The sequence below is a fragment of the Dryas octopetala genome, chromosome 2 (assembly GCF_963921425.1).
Source record: "Dryas octopetala chromosome 2, drDryOcto1.1, whole genome shotgun sequence".
NCBI lineage: Eukaryota > Viridiplantae > Streptophyta > Magnoliopsida > Rosales > Rosaceae > Dryas > Dryas octopetala.
The window spans coordinates 5,740,033-5,754,853 of record NC_141367.1 but is presented as its reverse complement, the minus strand read 5'-3'; the positions used below and the strand labels follow the sequence as shown (position 1 = coordinate 5,754,853).

General features: G+C 41.2%; 2 long non-coding RNA genes across 3 annotated transcripts; both read left to right on the top strand.

The window, feature by feature from the left end:
- The first annotated feature begins 3,882 nt into the window (after window positions 1–3,882).
- LOC147292702 (uncharacterized) lies at window positions 3,883–5,691 on the top strand. 2 transcript variants are annotated; one of them, XR_015120777.1, is made up of 4 exons: window positions 3,883–4,081; window positions 4,169–4,214; window positions 4,668–4,739; window positions 5,379–5,691. It is a non-coding gene; the product is annotated as an uncharacterized LOC147292702 (long non-coding RNA). The 2 variants fall into 2 exon arrangements; XR_015120776.1 differs by lacking the exon at window positions 5,379–5,691 and having other exon boundaries at window positions 4,668–4,919.
- Window positions 5,692–11,383: 5,692 nt separating this feature from the next.
- LOC147292701 (uncharacterized) lies at window positions 11,384–13,081 on the top strand. Its single transcript, XR_015120781.1, has 3 exons — window positions 11,384–11,471; window positions 11,559–11,604; window positions 12,058–13,081. It is a non-coding gene; the product is annotated as an uncharacterized LOC147292701 (long non-coding RNA).
- The last annotated feature ends 1,740 nt before the right edge of the window (window positions 13,082–14,821 follow it).

Below are 14,821 nucleotides of genomic sequence, written 5' to 3'. Positions count from 1 at the left end.
AACTTTCCGAATTCTTTCCAAAATTGGACTCATTGCTCGATTTGGCTTCCTAGTAATTTTGGACTCATTTTTTGGAGTTGATTATACAAATGGGCCACGGAAATCTCTACCGGCCCTTTTATTGAGACGGGTTCATTCATTTTATAGTCCCATTACTGGCCTTAAAAACTTCTTTTGAGTCGTGGGCCATATTGTCTAGTAGTCTTAAACAATTATTGGCCATTAAACCACAATTTAAAGAGAAGTGGGTTAAAACACTCATTGGCCCCAAAGTGAGTTGGCCACCAAATAAGAGTATACGGGCCAAGAAAATATTCTTAGCTACTACACGAAAATGACCAATATGAAAAATAGTCAATAAGAAATGGCCAATATGAAAAATGGCCAACATGAGAAATGGCCAATATGAAAAATGGCCAACATGAGAAATGGCCAATATGAAAAATGACTAATATGAGAAATGGCTAATATAAGAAATGGCCAATATAAGAAATGGCCAACATGAAAAGTGGCCAACAATAACCCAAGTGTCATTTTTGGGTACAAACATTGCCCCCCAAGCTTTATAATCTAAGCAATTTGAGACTATAAAGTTTTTTTTTAATTTTTTTTTTCCTTTCATTCCTTTTATCAAGTATGGCTATTATCACTTCATTGGCCTATAAAAAATGCGACCAACCTTGCCCCTTTTTTTTCTAAAAAAAAAAAAATGCATGAACTTCTTATTGGCCCACAAAAGTCATTAACCTTAGCCAATTTAAGAATAATGGCCAATATTGGCCACTTTGAGAATTTCGGCCAACTTTAGCCCCCCCCCCCCCCCCCTTTTTTTTTTTTTTTTTTTTAAATATATTGGCCTATAAGAATTGTGGCCAACTTTGGCCCATATTTTATTTTTTGGCCAAGAAATTTAGAAGAGCATAGTCACAAATAATAGCCAAGAATTGGCTAATACATGTATCCATATTAATATATAAAGGCTAATATACATTAATATATGTATATCCAACTATATACATATAACAATATATATATATACAGGCTCATTATATTGAGGTATACCTCAACTTATTTATGTTGAGGTATACCCTATTGGGGCCCACACAAGTCGTTTTGTGTCGATCCGAACCGTTCAATTTTTACATCTCCATTGATAGATCATCTTTGCAAAAGAAATTAGGCAAATCGGAAATCATTTGCCTATCTAACTTTGATCAAATAAATGGACGAACAAAATATTTTCAATAAAACCGTTCATTTGTTTGATCAAAGTTAGATAGGCAAATGGTTTCCGATTTGGCTAATTTTTTGCAAGGATGATCTATCAATGAAGATGATCCTTGCGAACAGTTCGGATCGACACAAAATGACTCGTGTGGGCTCTAACAAAGGTATACCTCAACATAATTAAGTTGAGGTATACCTCAATAGAAGGAGCCTGTATATATATATATATATAGCTTATAACTAAGCCACTAGTTTGTCGTCTTAAGCAAGGAACCATATATATAGATACATGACTAAGCCCAGGGATCATTTATTTGGCTTAAGAAATATCAACACCACATAATAGATACTTTTGCTGCAACACACCTTGACCATTTCTTATTGGCCAATCTTTAAGCACACCTTGTGCGCCACTTCAACTAAAAGCCTTGGATTACTTCTTTTTACATATGTATGTATATACACATATATATATATATTCACGTGATTTCTCCTGGAGCTAAGAGAAACCAACCTTGCCTTCTAGCTTTGCTTCAAGGCCTGATACCTGCAGCAGTACCGCCTCCCATCCTTTTTTATTTATTTATTTTTTCTCACCATGACACTTCAAATTCATGGGTATTAAATTTTTCTTGCCTCCTAACCAAATTGCTGCAACATTCTCTCAAGAAATCTTTTCCCCCAAAAATTCCTGCAAGGTACATCACTTTTTACTAAGAATGTTCTTGTAGCCGAGGCCGTCGCAAGTGAGAAAGAGATGCAACTTTATCACGACCTTGAGGAGCATAAGAGAAAGATTGATGCCCAACAGGCCGAGTTAGCCTTTAAGTTCACTGCACGTATTCAGGGGGCCAAACTCATTGAGGCCCGCCTTCAGGAGCTGATTCGTGCTCAAGAGGACTTCTCCAAGAAACAGGCTGGCCTTGTCGCGGCCATGAGCATTGCTGAGAGTCATTGGGACACCTTCAAAGCCACCATTTTCCGTCACTTTTAGCCTTACTTTGAGACTTTGGCCATGTTTAGCCCATGATCATAGTTGCCTATTTTGGGATTTATCTGTCGATTAAGCCACTTTTGTTCTATAATGGCTGACTTATGATTTTTGGCCATTTATGGCCTTGCTTGACCATTTTTTTTAAATGATATATATATGTGTTGGTCGGCTTTCTACTCATCCTTATGATTATATTTCTCATGTGTTTTCGTTTTGCATCAATTCCCAAGCCGTTGGGTAGTATCGATTTAAATATCGGCCGTTGATTGGAGCATCATGAAGTTGGCCATCATAGTCCATTAATTAATACACTCCTCTACCTAAAACCTTAACTACAGTGAATGGTCCCTTCCATGTGGGTGACCATTTTCCGAATTGTCGATCATGTTTACCAAAAGGCAAGATGGTTTTCCAAACTAAATCGCCCTCTCCGAAACTTTTGGCCCTCGTTTTCTTATTGTACGCCCTTGCTATGGCTTGTTTTTGAAATTTTAAATTGTCCAAGGCTTTCAATCTTGATACATCCATCTCTTCAAGCTCTTGAACCATGGCTTGAGTGTACTCATCCGGTGTTAAATTTCCTTGGAGGGTAACCCGCAAGGACTTGACTGCTATTTCCAAAGGTAAAACCGCATCTTGCCCATATGTTAAAGCAAACAGTGTCGTTCTTGTCCCCGATCTCCTTGATGTCCGATATGCCCACATGGTTTCAGATAATATTTCGTACCACTTTTTTGGCTTGTCCGTTATAGCTTTTTGAATAATATTCTTGATAACCTTGTTGCTGGCCTCAGCCTGACCATTAGCTTGGGCGTAATATGGGGTGGAATGATGCAACTTGATCTCATTCTTTTCCATGAATGCCTTAACGTCCGCCCCTATGAAATATTTTCCTCGATCAGTGGTAATGGACTCGGGTAGACCGAAACGGTGAATAATGTTTTCTTTCACGAATTGGATGATGTGAGACCCAAAATTTTCCAAATTTATTTTGGAATTTTTCTTTAATTTCTAAAATTTTTCTAGAAATTTGTTTGGCGGAAAATCGTATTTTTCCCTTAAGCTTTAATTGTTTGACCAACTTTGACTAGAGTTTTGACCCAAGTTAGACCTTTAGAAGGTGGTACTTTTACTCACGAACCCAACGGAGCAAGTCTCGTGTTATTCCGAGTCCGGGAGATTATTTTATGAATTTCCCAAAATTTCATTTTTAAAAGCATTTTATCTTAGTTTGTGGAGCTTGAAATTTTCAAAATTTTTCTAAACGGCAAATTGGTAATTTGACCTCATATTTAATTAGTACTAGTCGATACGAGTCCGTAGTATTTTTCGGGGTATTTTTCTGAGTCCCGAGCTATTTTTAATTAATTTTTGAAGTTGGGGAATATAGGAAAAAGAAAATAAAATAGGAAAAACACCAGATCGCGCCACGTGGCACGATCTGGAGCGTCCATCGCTGCATGGCAGCAAGATCTGATGGCTGCATGTGCAGCCAAGTGTCAAAGCCTTCGCCACGTGTCAATTTCTCATTGGTCAAAGTTATGACGGTTGACTTGAGTCAACCCAGTCAACTCGGATGAGTCAACCGAGTTGACTCACTCACCCTCCCTATAAATAGTGGCGTGAACCCCAGCTGATCCTCACAAATTCAGCCGCACGCTTCCCAAGAGAGAGCTTCTCTCTCCTCTCTCCTCCTTTCTCTCTCTTCTTCAATCTTGTTTTGAGTTTATCTTGAGTTCTGGAGCTCCGATCGACGATCCGATTTCGCCTACGCGATCGTGGCGACGAGCTCTTCAATTCTAGTAGTGTGAAGGCTATGTTTTGGTGAAGTTTTAAAAAAATCATTTCTGAGCTCCATAGGTAATTTCTTGATCCCTGTCGAATTTCTGCTAAAATTTTGTTAAATAAATCTCTTGTTAATTAGGCTATTTTAATCTTATTATTTAGCAAGTCTAGTAGTACCGAGACTCTGCTCGTGGGAAGTCTTCAACAGGTATACCCTTAACCCAGCTTATTTAATTTGCTGTTGTTTAAGTGGTGGTTATAGACGAAATACCGTTTAACTGTTGTTATTAAATGAACTTAATAAATATTGAGGCCATATCAGTGGTAACCAAATAACGTGATGACTAAGGTCAGTCCATGAGCATACATGCGTTGGGTACTGAGCCAGAGCTCCCTCAGTTTCCCCATGCACTGACCTGGTCACGTTGTAAGGTTCATATCTGATCAACCTCCTCGACAATAAATTAAAATAAACTTAGAAACCACACGGTCTGACATGACTGTCTGCCTCGGGGAGCAGGGTCATGCCGGATCAAGAATTTAGAGAAGCCTAGCAAGTTACGCTAGTGCCAAACCTCTAAATTTTACCTGGTCTTAACAGACAAGGTCGAGAGTACGTTTAGTACGTTCCTAATAGCTGTCGTCGGATTCGGATCTCCAGTTTCCCAACAGGTACAAGTGGGACCCAGACACAGGAAAGGGATCAGGCAAGGGACACACTTTGGTAAAGCAGGTAGGGGGAAGGTACCATATCCCGGTTATTGGATTTCCTGCCTATTTTCGTACTATATGTATATGAAAATGTCTTTCACAGAGAATGTGCATGATTTTTGTATGGCATATTTGTGTGATTTTCTGTGTGATACCTTGGACGACCTGAGAGTAACGGGCACGTGTTGTGACCTTGGGTTTCGATCCCCTAAACCTCCGGAGGGGTAAGTACGGACTGGTTAATCGAATGTCCTTCTGGGGAGGCTAACCAATGTGGTATTACCAGGTAAATGGATACTCTCACCACAGTATCGAGGTGGTGGTTGAATTTCCGATACTGGTGGTTGGCCTGTATGTGATCGGTCGCAGGTATGTTTCTGAACTATGTCACGTGACAGGAAGGATTTTCACTGAAAAAGATGTATGAGCATGCAAAGGCTTTACTCACTGATTATTGGCATAATTATCTTTATCATTACTGGCTTTGGTTACAATATTATTGATATTGATACCCTGTTTTTGGGTGTGCATTGCTTTTAAACTGTTTTCCTTGAAATCCTATATTTTCGAGTATTGTTTCAAACCTAACCAGGATTTTCCCTCGAGGGGAAGCGATGAACGTATGTGACGCTTACCCCCTACTGTACTCTTGTGAGTGCAGATAATCCAGTTGTTGGAGACCAAGATTGAGGTCGTGGGTGTGGCACTTGCAGCTTGTCAGTTTCAGTCTTGCTATCTGGTTTAGATCCTTTCTTTGGATCTGTGGTGGTGTTTCTCTTTCATCCTCGTAGGTGGCATATCCCAATGGCTATCCATGAGTCCAATTTGTTGCACCACTTTGTTGAAGACTGAATCACTCTGGCGTGGGTTGGACTATCCTGACATATCTGTTTATCTACTGTTTTATTATGTAGCATTAGGGTTAGTGTATTTGAAACATATAACCCTCACGGGTTGGTACTCTTTACTGTTATTTATAATATGAGGCATTTTCAGTAATTTCTTCCGTTGTATTTTTACTACTCTGATCCAACCCGGGTTCTTCAATAAAAAGGGCTTAACTCGTTTTAGAGAGCTTGGGAATATAATACTCGGGGTAAGGGGTATTATAGTCTCAGGATCTTTAAGACGGGTGCCGCTGTGGTGTTCCCAGTTTCGGGGCGTCACAGAAAAAGTGGTATCAGAGCGGTACGACCTAAAATAATAATAATAATAATAAATAAATAGATAACTTTGTAAGATTGTTAGTAGATTATTTTTACTAATGTGCAGGATATGCCAACCCAGAGCCGATTCAGCAGATTCCTTCGAAGTTTCCAACCAAACACATTCTTCGATAAGTCTTTCCCTTGAAACACTTTTGTTCCTTGTATTATTTGTGTCAATCATTCCCTTATTTGTTTTCAGTCTTGCTGACAAGATGCCGCCCCGTTTCGATCGAACTAACAGTAATGCCAATAATCGGTTCGACCCACAACAAATGGCTGAATTTATGCAGGCTTTCTTTGCTCAACAAGCTGGTAACCGTCTCACTCCCGCTGAACGTGAAGATAAGCGACGAGGCGAGTACTTAGATCGTTTCCTTAGGACTAAGCCGATGAAGTTTCACGGAAGTTCTGAACCCGATTTAGCTGAGAATTGGGTTACGCACATCGAGAAGAAGCTCGAGTCGATTAACGCACCAGATGAGTACAAGATCTGGCTAGCTACACATGTGTTTGAAGGCGAAGCTGACGGATGGTGGAGATGCATTAGGCACCGAGAAAATATTAACACTATGACTTGGGAAGGATTTAGGGAATTGTTCTACGACAGATATTTTCCCGAGCCACTGCAGATGACAAAGATGAAGGAATTCATGGATCTAGAGCAGGGAAACATGACTGTTTCTGAATACGTGGGAAAATTTACTGAACTTGGACGTTTCGTCCCATCTACCATGAATGATGAGAAGGCAAAGACTGTCAGATTTCTGCAAGGTCTGAAGAACGGGATTCGCCAATACTTGGCAAGTCAAAGGTTTACAGTTTTCAAAGATGTGGTCAATGCTGCTTATGCTCAGGAGCAGGATTCCCTTGCAACTAGACAGAAAGGGGAAATTGCGAGGTCTGAGGAAACAAGACTAGGAAAAAGAAGAAATTTTCAGAGGGGAGGACCCTCCCGAAACCAAAGAAACTGGAAGAAGACTAGACTTCAAATTTGTTTCCAGTGTGGAGGTGAAGGCCACTACAGAAATGATTGTTCTACTAGAACACAGCAGAATGCCCCCAGGCCACAACCACAGATACAGGCTGTACCACAACCATTTAGAGCTCAACCATTGCAACATGCACCACCACAACCCAACAATCGTGGAGGACAAGGAAGAGGTGGCGGAGGAAGACCACAACCAGCTAAAGGAGGACGAGTTTTTGCAGTAATAGCTAACCAGGAAGAAGCCCCACTTGACGGTACTATACTGCTCTTTAATACTGAAGTTAGAATTTTGTTTGATACGGGTGCTTCACATTCATTTGTCTCTGTTAGCTTTACTGAGAAATTAGGATTGCATGCTGAACCTTTAGCTGAAACCATCCACATGAGTACACCCATTGGAACAACAACCGAAGTAGATAGAATTTACCAATCTTGCCAACTAGTAGTCCAAAACCGAGTCTTGACAGCAAACCTATACCCTTTGAACATGGATTACTACGACCTTATTCTAGGAATGGATTGGTTACAAGAAAATCAGGCACAGATCGATTGTGAGAAAAGAAAAGTGAAGGTAGTCACGAGTAACAGAGAAGAGGTGATCATCCGATTGCACAAACCGCTACAACCCATCAACCCATTGCTGAGAGTTTGTTTCAAAAGCAAGAGAGCTATGCTATGCTCTTCACTCATCATTTCCACACAAGCCAAGCAGAAGGAAGATAAACCAATACCAGTGGTAGACGAATACCCAGACGTTTTTCCAGAAGATCTGCCCGGAATCCCACCAACAAGAGAAGTATAATTCAAGATTGAACTTGTACCAGGCACTCACCCTATTTCAATCCCGCCCTACCGCATGGCACCAGCCGAGATGGTGGAGCTGAAGAAGCAATTAGACGACTTGAAGGAGAAGGGCTTTATCAGAGAAAGTATATCACCATGGGGAGCCCCTGTTCTATTTGCCAAAAAGCATGACGGGACATTGCGACTCTGCATAGACTACCGGAAGCTGAACCAAGTCACAATAAAGAACAAGTATCCATTGCCTAGAATTGACGAGCTATTTGATCAACTTAGTGGAGCGAAGTACTTCTCAAAGATTGATCTCAGATCCGGCTACCATCAACTCAGAGTTCGAGACGAAGACGTCCCAAAGACTGCTTTTCGTACCAGATACGGACATTATGAGTTCGTTATGATGCCGTTTGGATTGACAAATGCACCTGCCGCATTCATGGACCTGATGAACCGAGCATTCCGTCCATACTTGGACAAATTTGTTATTGTCTTCATCGACGACATCCTGATTTACTCCAAGAGTAAGGAAGAGCATGAAGAGCATCTGAGAATTGTTCTACAGACATTACTTCAAAAGCAACTTTACGCCAAGAAGTCAAAATGTGAATTTTGGCTGAAAGAGGTACAGTTCCTTGGCCACATCATCTCAGAAAAAGGATTATCTCCTGATCCCAAGAAGATCGAAGCAGTTTTGAATTGGGAACAACCGAAGAGCATGACAGAAGTCCGTAGTTTTCTTGGATTAGCAGGTTATTACAGAAGGTTTGTAGAAGGTTTTTCCAAGATTGCTACCCCGATGACTCGACTACTCAGAAAAGGATTCAAGTTTGAATGGAACGAGAAGTGTGAAGAAGCATTCCAAGAGCTCAAGAAACGACTGACAACTGCCCCAGTGTTAGTCTTACCCAACAATGAAGATCCTTATGAAGTCTACACCGACGCGTCCATAATAGGAGTCGGATGTGTACTGATGCAGAATGGGCGAGTGATAGCCTATGCCTCAAGACAGTTGAAGGAATATGAAAAGAATTATCCAACTCATGATTTGGAGTTAGCCGCTGTCGTACACGCTCTAAAAATCTGGAGATGCTACTTGTATGGAGGCCGATTCACTGTTTTCTCAGATCACAAGAGCCTCAAGCATATATTCACTCAGAGAGATCTGAATTTGCGACAACGACGCTGGATGGATCATCTTAAAGATTATGATTTTGAATTACAGTATCATCCAGGAAAAGCCAACAAAGTAGCTGATGCACTGAGCAGGAAGAAAAACACTCTAGGCAGCTTAATGATGGCTGAACGGGAGATCCTACAGACTTTGGATCAGTACAAAGTCAACGTACTCCATGATGGAAAGATTGCAAGTATGCAGATTGAGCCCCAATTGGAGCAAGAATTAGTTCAAGAACAAGAAGGGGATCTAGAGATACAACAGAAAAAGAAGGAGGTATACTCAGGAGATGCACCTGGGGAATGGAAGGTACATTCTGATGGAAGTTTGAGATACAGAGGCCGAATAGTTGTGCCGAACAGGAAAGAAACAAGACAACGGATTCTGAACGAAGCTCATTCTACCAGTTTTGCTATGCACCCTGGAGGAACGAAAATGTATCAAGATTTGAAACGAAGATACTGGTGGAAAGGTATGAAAAGAGACGTGGCTGATTTTGTTAATCACTGTGTGACCTGCCAACAAGTGAAAGCCGAACACCAGAAGCCGTCTGGATTGTTGCAACCGTTACCTACTCCAGAGTGGAAGTGGGATTGTGTTACTATGGATTTCATCACCGATCTGCCGAGAAATACAAAAGGGCACAATGGTATTTGGGTTATCGTGGACAGACTCACGAAGTCAGCTCATTTCTTGCCGGTCAAGATGAACTCACCCGTTGATTATTTTGCTGATCTCTATGTCGAATGGATTGTTCGATTGCATGGTATTCCGAAGACGATTGTTTCCGATCGAGATCCCCGATTTACGTCTCGATTATGGCGGAAGTTACAATCTGAATTAGGCACTCAGTTGAATCTTAGCAGTGCCTATCATCCGCAGACGGATGGGCAATCTGAAAGAGTTATTCAGATACTGGAAGATATGTTGCGAGCTTGTGTTCTAGATTTCAGAGGTAAGTGGAGTGAGTACTTACCGCTCGCCGAGTTCGTATATAACAATAGTTATCAAAGCAGTATCAAGATGGCACCGTACGAAGCACTTTACGGAAGGCCGTGTCGTTCGCCACTCTGTTGGGCCGATGTTGAGGACCGAGTTGTTCTGGGTCCTGAAGTGATTAAAGAAACGACCGAAAAGGTCAAGATAGTCAAGAAACGACTAGAAACCGCCCAGAGTAGGCAGAAATCGTACGCTGATCGAAGGAGGAAGCCTTTGGAATTTCAAGTTGAGGACTTGGTGTTTCTGAAAGTTAGCCCTTTGAAGGGTACATTTCGGTTTGGTATGCGAGGCAAGTTGGCACCCAGGTATATTGGACCGTTCAAGGTTTTGGAACGTGTCGGGAAAGTTGCTTACAGGTTGGAGTTGCCGCCTCAGTTAGCATACATACATAACGTATTCCATGTGTCCCAGTTGAAAAAGAGTGTGCCTGACATCCCTCAAGTGATGCCTTGGATTGGTTTACCGCTCGAACCAAACGTGTCTTATGTGGAAGGACCTGTTTCTATTTTAGCTTACGAGACGAAACAACTCAGGAATAGGAAGGTACCACTTGTAAAAGTTCAGTGGCAGCGCCATGGAGTCGAGGAAGCGACATGGGAACTGGAATCCGACATGAGGAAGAGATACCCGCATCTCTTCAGTGAACTCAGGTAATCTCGAGGACGAGATTTTTTTTAAGTAGGGGAGGATGTGAGACCCAAAATTTTCCAAATTTATTTTGGAATTTTTCTTTAATTTCTAAAATTTTTCTAGAAATTTGTTTGGCGGAAAATCGTATTTTTCCCTTAAGCTTTAATTGTTTGACCAACTTTGACTAGAGTTTTGACCCAAGTTAGACCTTTAGAAGGTGGTACTTTTACTCACGAACCCAACGGAGCAAGTCTCGTGTTATTCCGAGTCCGGGAGATTATTTTATGAATTTCCCAAAATTTCATTTTTAAAAGCATTTTATCTTAGTTTGTGGAGCTTGAAATTTTCAAAATTTTTCTAAACGGCAAATTGGTAATTTGACCTCATATTTAATTAGTACTAGTCGATACGAGTCCGTAGTATTTTTCGGGGTATTTTTCTGAGTCCCGAGCTATTTTTAATTAATTTTTGAAGTTGGGGAATATAGGAAAAAGAAAATAAAATAGGAAAAACACCAGATCGCGCCACGTGGCACGATCTGGAGCGTCCATCGCTGCATGGCAGCAAGATCTGATGGCTGCATGTGCAGCCAAGTGTCAAAGCCTTCGCCACGTGTCAATTTCTCATTGGTCAAAGTTATGACGGTTGACTTGAGTCAACCCAGTCAACTCGGATGAGTCAACCGAGTTGACTCACTCACCCTCCCTATAAATAGTGGCGTGAACCCCAGCTGATCCTCACAAATTCAGCCGCACGCTTCCCAAGAGAGAGCTTCTCTCTCCTCTCTCCTCCTTTATCTCTCTTCTTCAATCTTGTTTTGAGTTTATCTTGAGTTCTGGAGCTCCGATCGACGATCCGATTTCGCCTATGCGATCGTGGCGACGAGCTCTTCAATTCTAGTAGTGTGAAGGCTATGTTTTGGTGAAGTTTTAAAAAAATCATTTCTGAGCTCCATAGGTAATTTCTTGATCCCTGTCGAATTTCTGCTAAAATTTTGTTAAATAAATCTCTTGTTAATTAGGCTATTTTAATCTTATTATTTAGCAAGTCTAGTAGTACCGAGACTCTGCTCGTGGGAAGTCTTCAACAGGTATACCCTTAACCCAGCTTATTTAATTTGCTGTTGTTTAAGTGGTGGTTATAGACGAAATACCGTTTAACTGTTGTTATTAAATGAACTTAATAAATATTGAGGCCATATCAGTGGTAACCAAATAACGTGATGACTAAGGTCAGTCCATGAGCATACATGCGTTGGGTACTGAGCCAGAGCTCCCTCAGTTTCCCCATGCACTGACCTGGTCACGTTGTAAGGTTCATATCTGATCAACCTCCTCGACAATAAATTAAAATAAACTTAGAAACCACACGGTCTGACATGACTGTCTGCCTCGGGGAGCAGGGTCATGCCGGATCAAGAATTTAGAGAAGCCTAGCAAGTTACGCTAGTGCCAAACCTCTAAATTTTACCTGGTCTTAACAGACAAGGTCGAGAGTACGTTTAGTACGTTCCTAATAGCTGTCGTCGGATTCGGATCTCCAGTTTCCCAACAGGTACAAGTGGGACCCAGACACAGGAAAGGGATCAGGCAAGGGACACACTTTGGTAAAGCAGGTAGGGGGAAGGTACCATATCCCGGTTATTGGATTTCCTGCCTATTTTCGTACTATATGTATATGAAAATGTCTTTCACAGAGAATGTGCATGATTTTTGTATGGCATATTTGTGTGATTTTCTGTGTGATACCTTGGACGACCTGAGAGTAACGGGCACGTGTTGTGACCTTGGGTTTCGATCCCCTAAACCTCCGGAGGGGTAAGTACGGACTGGTTAGTCGAATGTCCTTCTGGGGAGGCTAACCAATGTGGTATTACCAGGTAAATGGATACTCTCACCACAGTATCGAGGTGGTGGTTGAATTTCCGATACTGGTGGTTGGCCTGTATGTGATCGGTCGCAGGTATGTTTCTGAACTATGTCACGTGACAGGAAGGATTTTCACTGAAAAAGATGTATGAGCATGCAAAGGCTTTACTCACTGATTATTGGCATAATTATCTTTATCATTACTGGCTTTGGTTACAATATTATTGATATTGATACCCTGTTTTTGGGTGTGCATTGCTTTTAAACTGTTTTCCTTGAAATCCTATATTTTCGAGTATTGTTTCAAACCTAACCAGGATTTTCCCTCGAGGGGAAGCGATGAACGTATGTGACGCTTACCCCCTACTGTACTCTTGTGAGTGCAGATAATCCAGTTGTTGGAGACCAAGATTGAGGTCGTGGGTGTGGCACTTGCAGCTTGTCAGTTTCAGTCTTGCTATCTGGTTTAGATCCTTTCTTTGGATCTGTGGTGGTGTTTCTCTTTCATCCTCGTAGGTGGCATATCCCAATGGCTATCCATGAGTCCAATTTGTTGCACCACTTTGTTGAAGACTGAATCACTCTGGCGTGGGTTGGACTATCCTGACATATCTGTTTATCTACTGTTTTATTATGTAGCATTAGGGTTAGTGTATTTGAAACATATAACCCTCACGGGTTGGTACTCTTTACTGTTATTTATAATATGAGGCATTTTCAGTAATTTCTTCCGTTGTATTTTTACTACTCTGATCCAACCCGGGTTCTTCAATAAAAAGGGCTTAACTCGTTTTAGAGAGCTTGGGAATATAATACTCGGGGTAAGGGGTATTATAGTCTCAGGATCTTTAAGACGGGTGCCGCTGTGGTGTTCCCAGTTTCGGGGCGTCACAGATGACCTCTACCTGCGATACCTTCTTTAAAGGTACAGATTCGACCCACTTAGTGAAGTAGTCGGTGGCCACTAAGATGTAGGAATGACCCTTACTTGAAGATGGGTGAATCTCTCCTATCACATCCATAGCTCAACCTCTGAATGGCCAATGTTTGATTATAGGGTTCAACGTTGATGCCAGCACGTATTGGATCGGGCCATGCCTTTGGCAAGGCTGGCAACCTTTCGCATATGTGATGCAATCTTTTAAGATAGTTGGCCAATAGAAACCATGTTTCCTGATCAACTTTTGGGTCAAACTCAATTTTAAAAAATAAGCCAAAACCCTTTTTATTTTCTCAAATCAAATTCTAAAATCTTTAAAATAATTTCTCATATAAATTTTCAAAATATTTAGAATAAATCCTTGAAAAAAAATACGGGGTCTCACAATTCAATCTCCCACTACACCTCTAAATGATCATTATAAATAAAAATTTAAATTTCTCATGAAATTTGGGTCGAGTCGTTATATCATGAGCACACTTGAGGCCGTGAGGTCCTACACACCACACTTGTCTCCCAAGTTTGAGGTATGTCCTTCTAACCCTACTCCTTTACTCCCATCAATTGCATGCCCCTTTAATCTTGAGCAAAAACCTCTTCCTATACATTTAAAGTATGCTTTTATTGGTGAAAACCACACGTTGCCTGTAATTGTGTCTTCTTGTTTGAGTGATTTGCATGAAAGTAAGCTTATGAGAGTGCTTAGAGAACACAAAGGAGCACTTGGATGGACCATAGCCGATATCAAGAGATTAAGCCTTAGTTTGTGCATGCATAGTATTCTCATTGAAAATGATATCAAGTCAAAAAGGATGCTCAAAGAAGACTCAACCCTTCTATGAAAGAAGTTGTTAGAGGGGAGATCATGAAGCTACTTGATGTGGGAGTGATATATCTCATCTAGGATTCAAAGTGGGTGTCACCGGTTCAAGTTGTGCCCAAGAAAGGAAGAGTGACCGTGGTAGCAAATGAGAAGGGAGAGCTTGTGCCACAAAATCTCCTCATGGGTTGGAGGGTGTGTATTGATTATAGGAAGCTCAACAATGCCACAAAGAAGGATCATTTTTCATTGCCATTCATTAATCAAATGTTGAAGAGATTGGCGGGTCATTCCTACTATTGCTTCCTTGATGGGTATAGTGACTACAATCAAATCCCTATAGCACCGGAAGATCAAGAGAATGCCACTTTCACTTGTCCATATGACACTTTTGCATACAGGAGGATGCCCTTTGGTTTATGCAATGCTCCGGCCACCTTTCAAAGATGCATGATGTTAATCTTTAGTGACATGGTGGAGCGCTCCATTGAGGTATTCATGGATGATTTTAGTGTTTTTGGCTTTTCCTTTGATGATTGTCTTCACCACTTGGATCTTGTATTTCAAAGATGTGAAGAAACCAACCTTGTGCTCAATTGGGAAAAGTGTCATTTCATGGTTCAAGAAGACATAGTTTTGGGGCATGTTGTTTCTTCAAAAGGGATTGAGGTTGATAAAG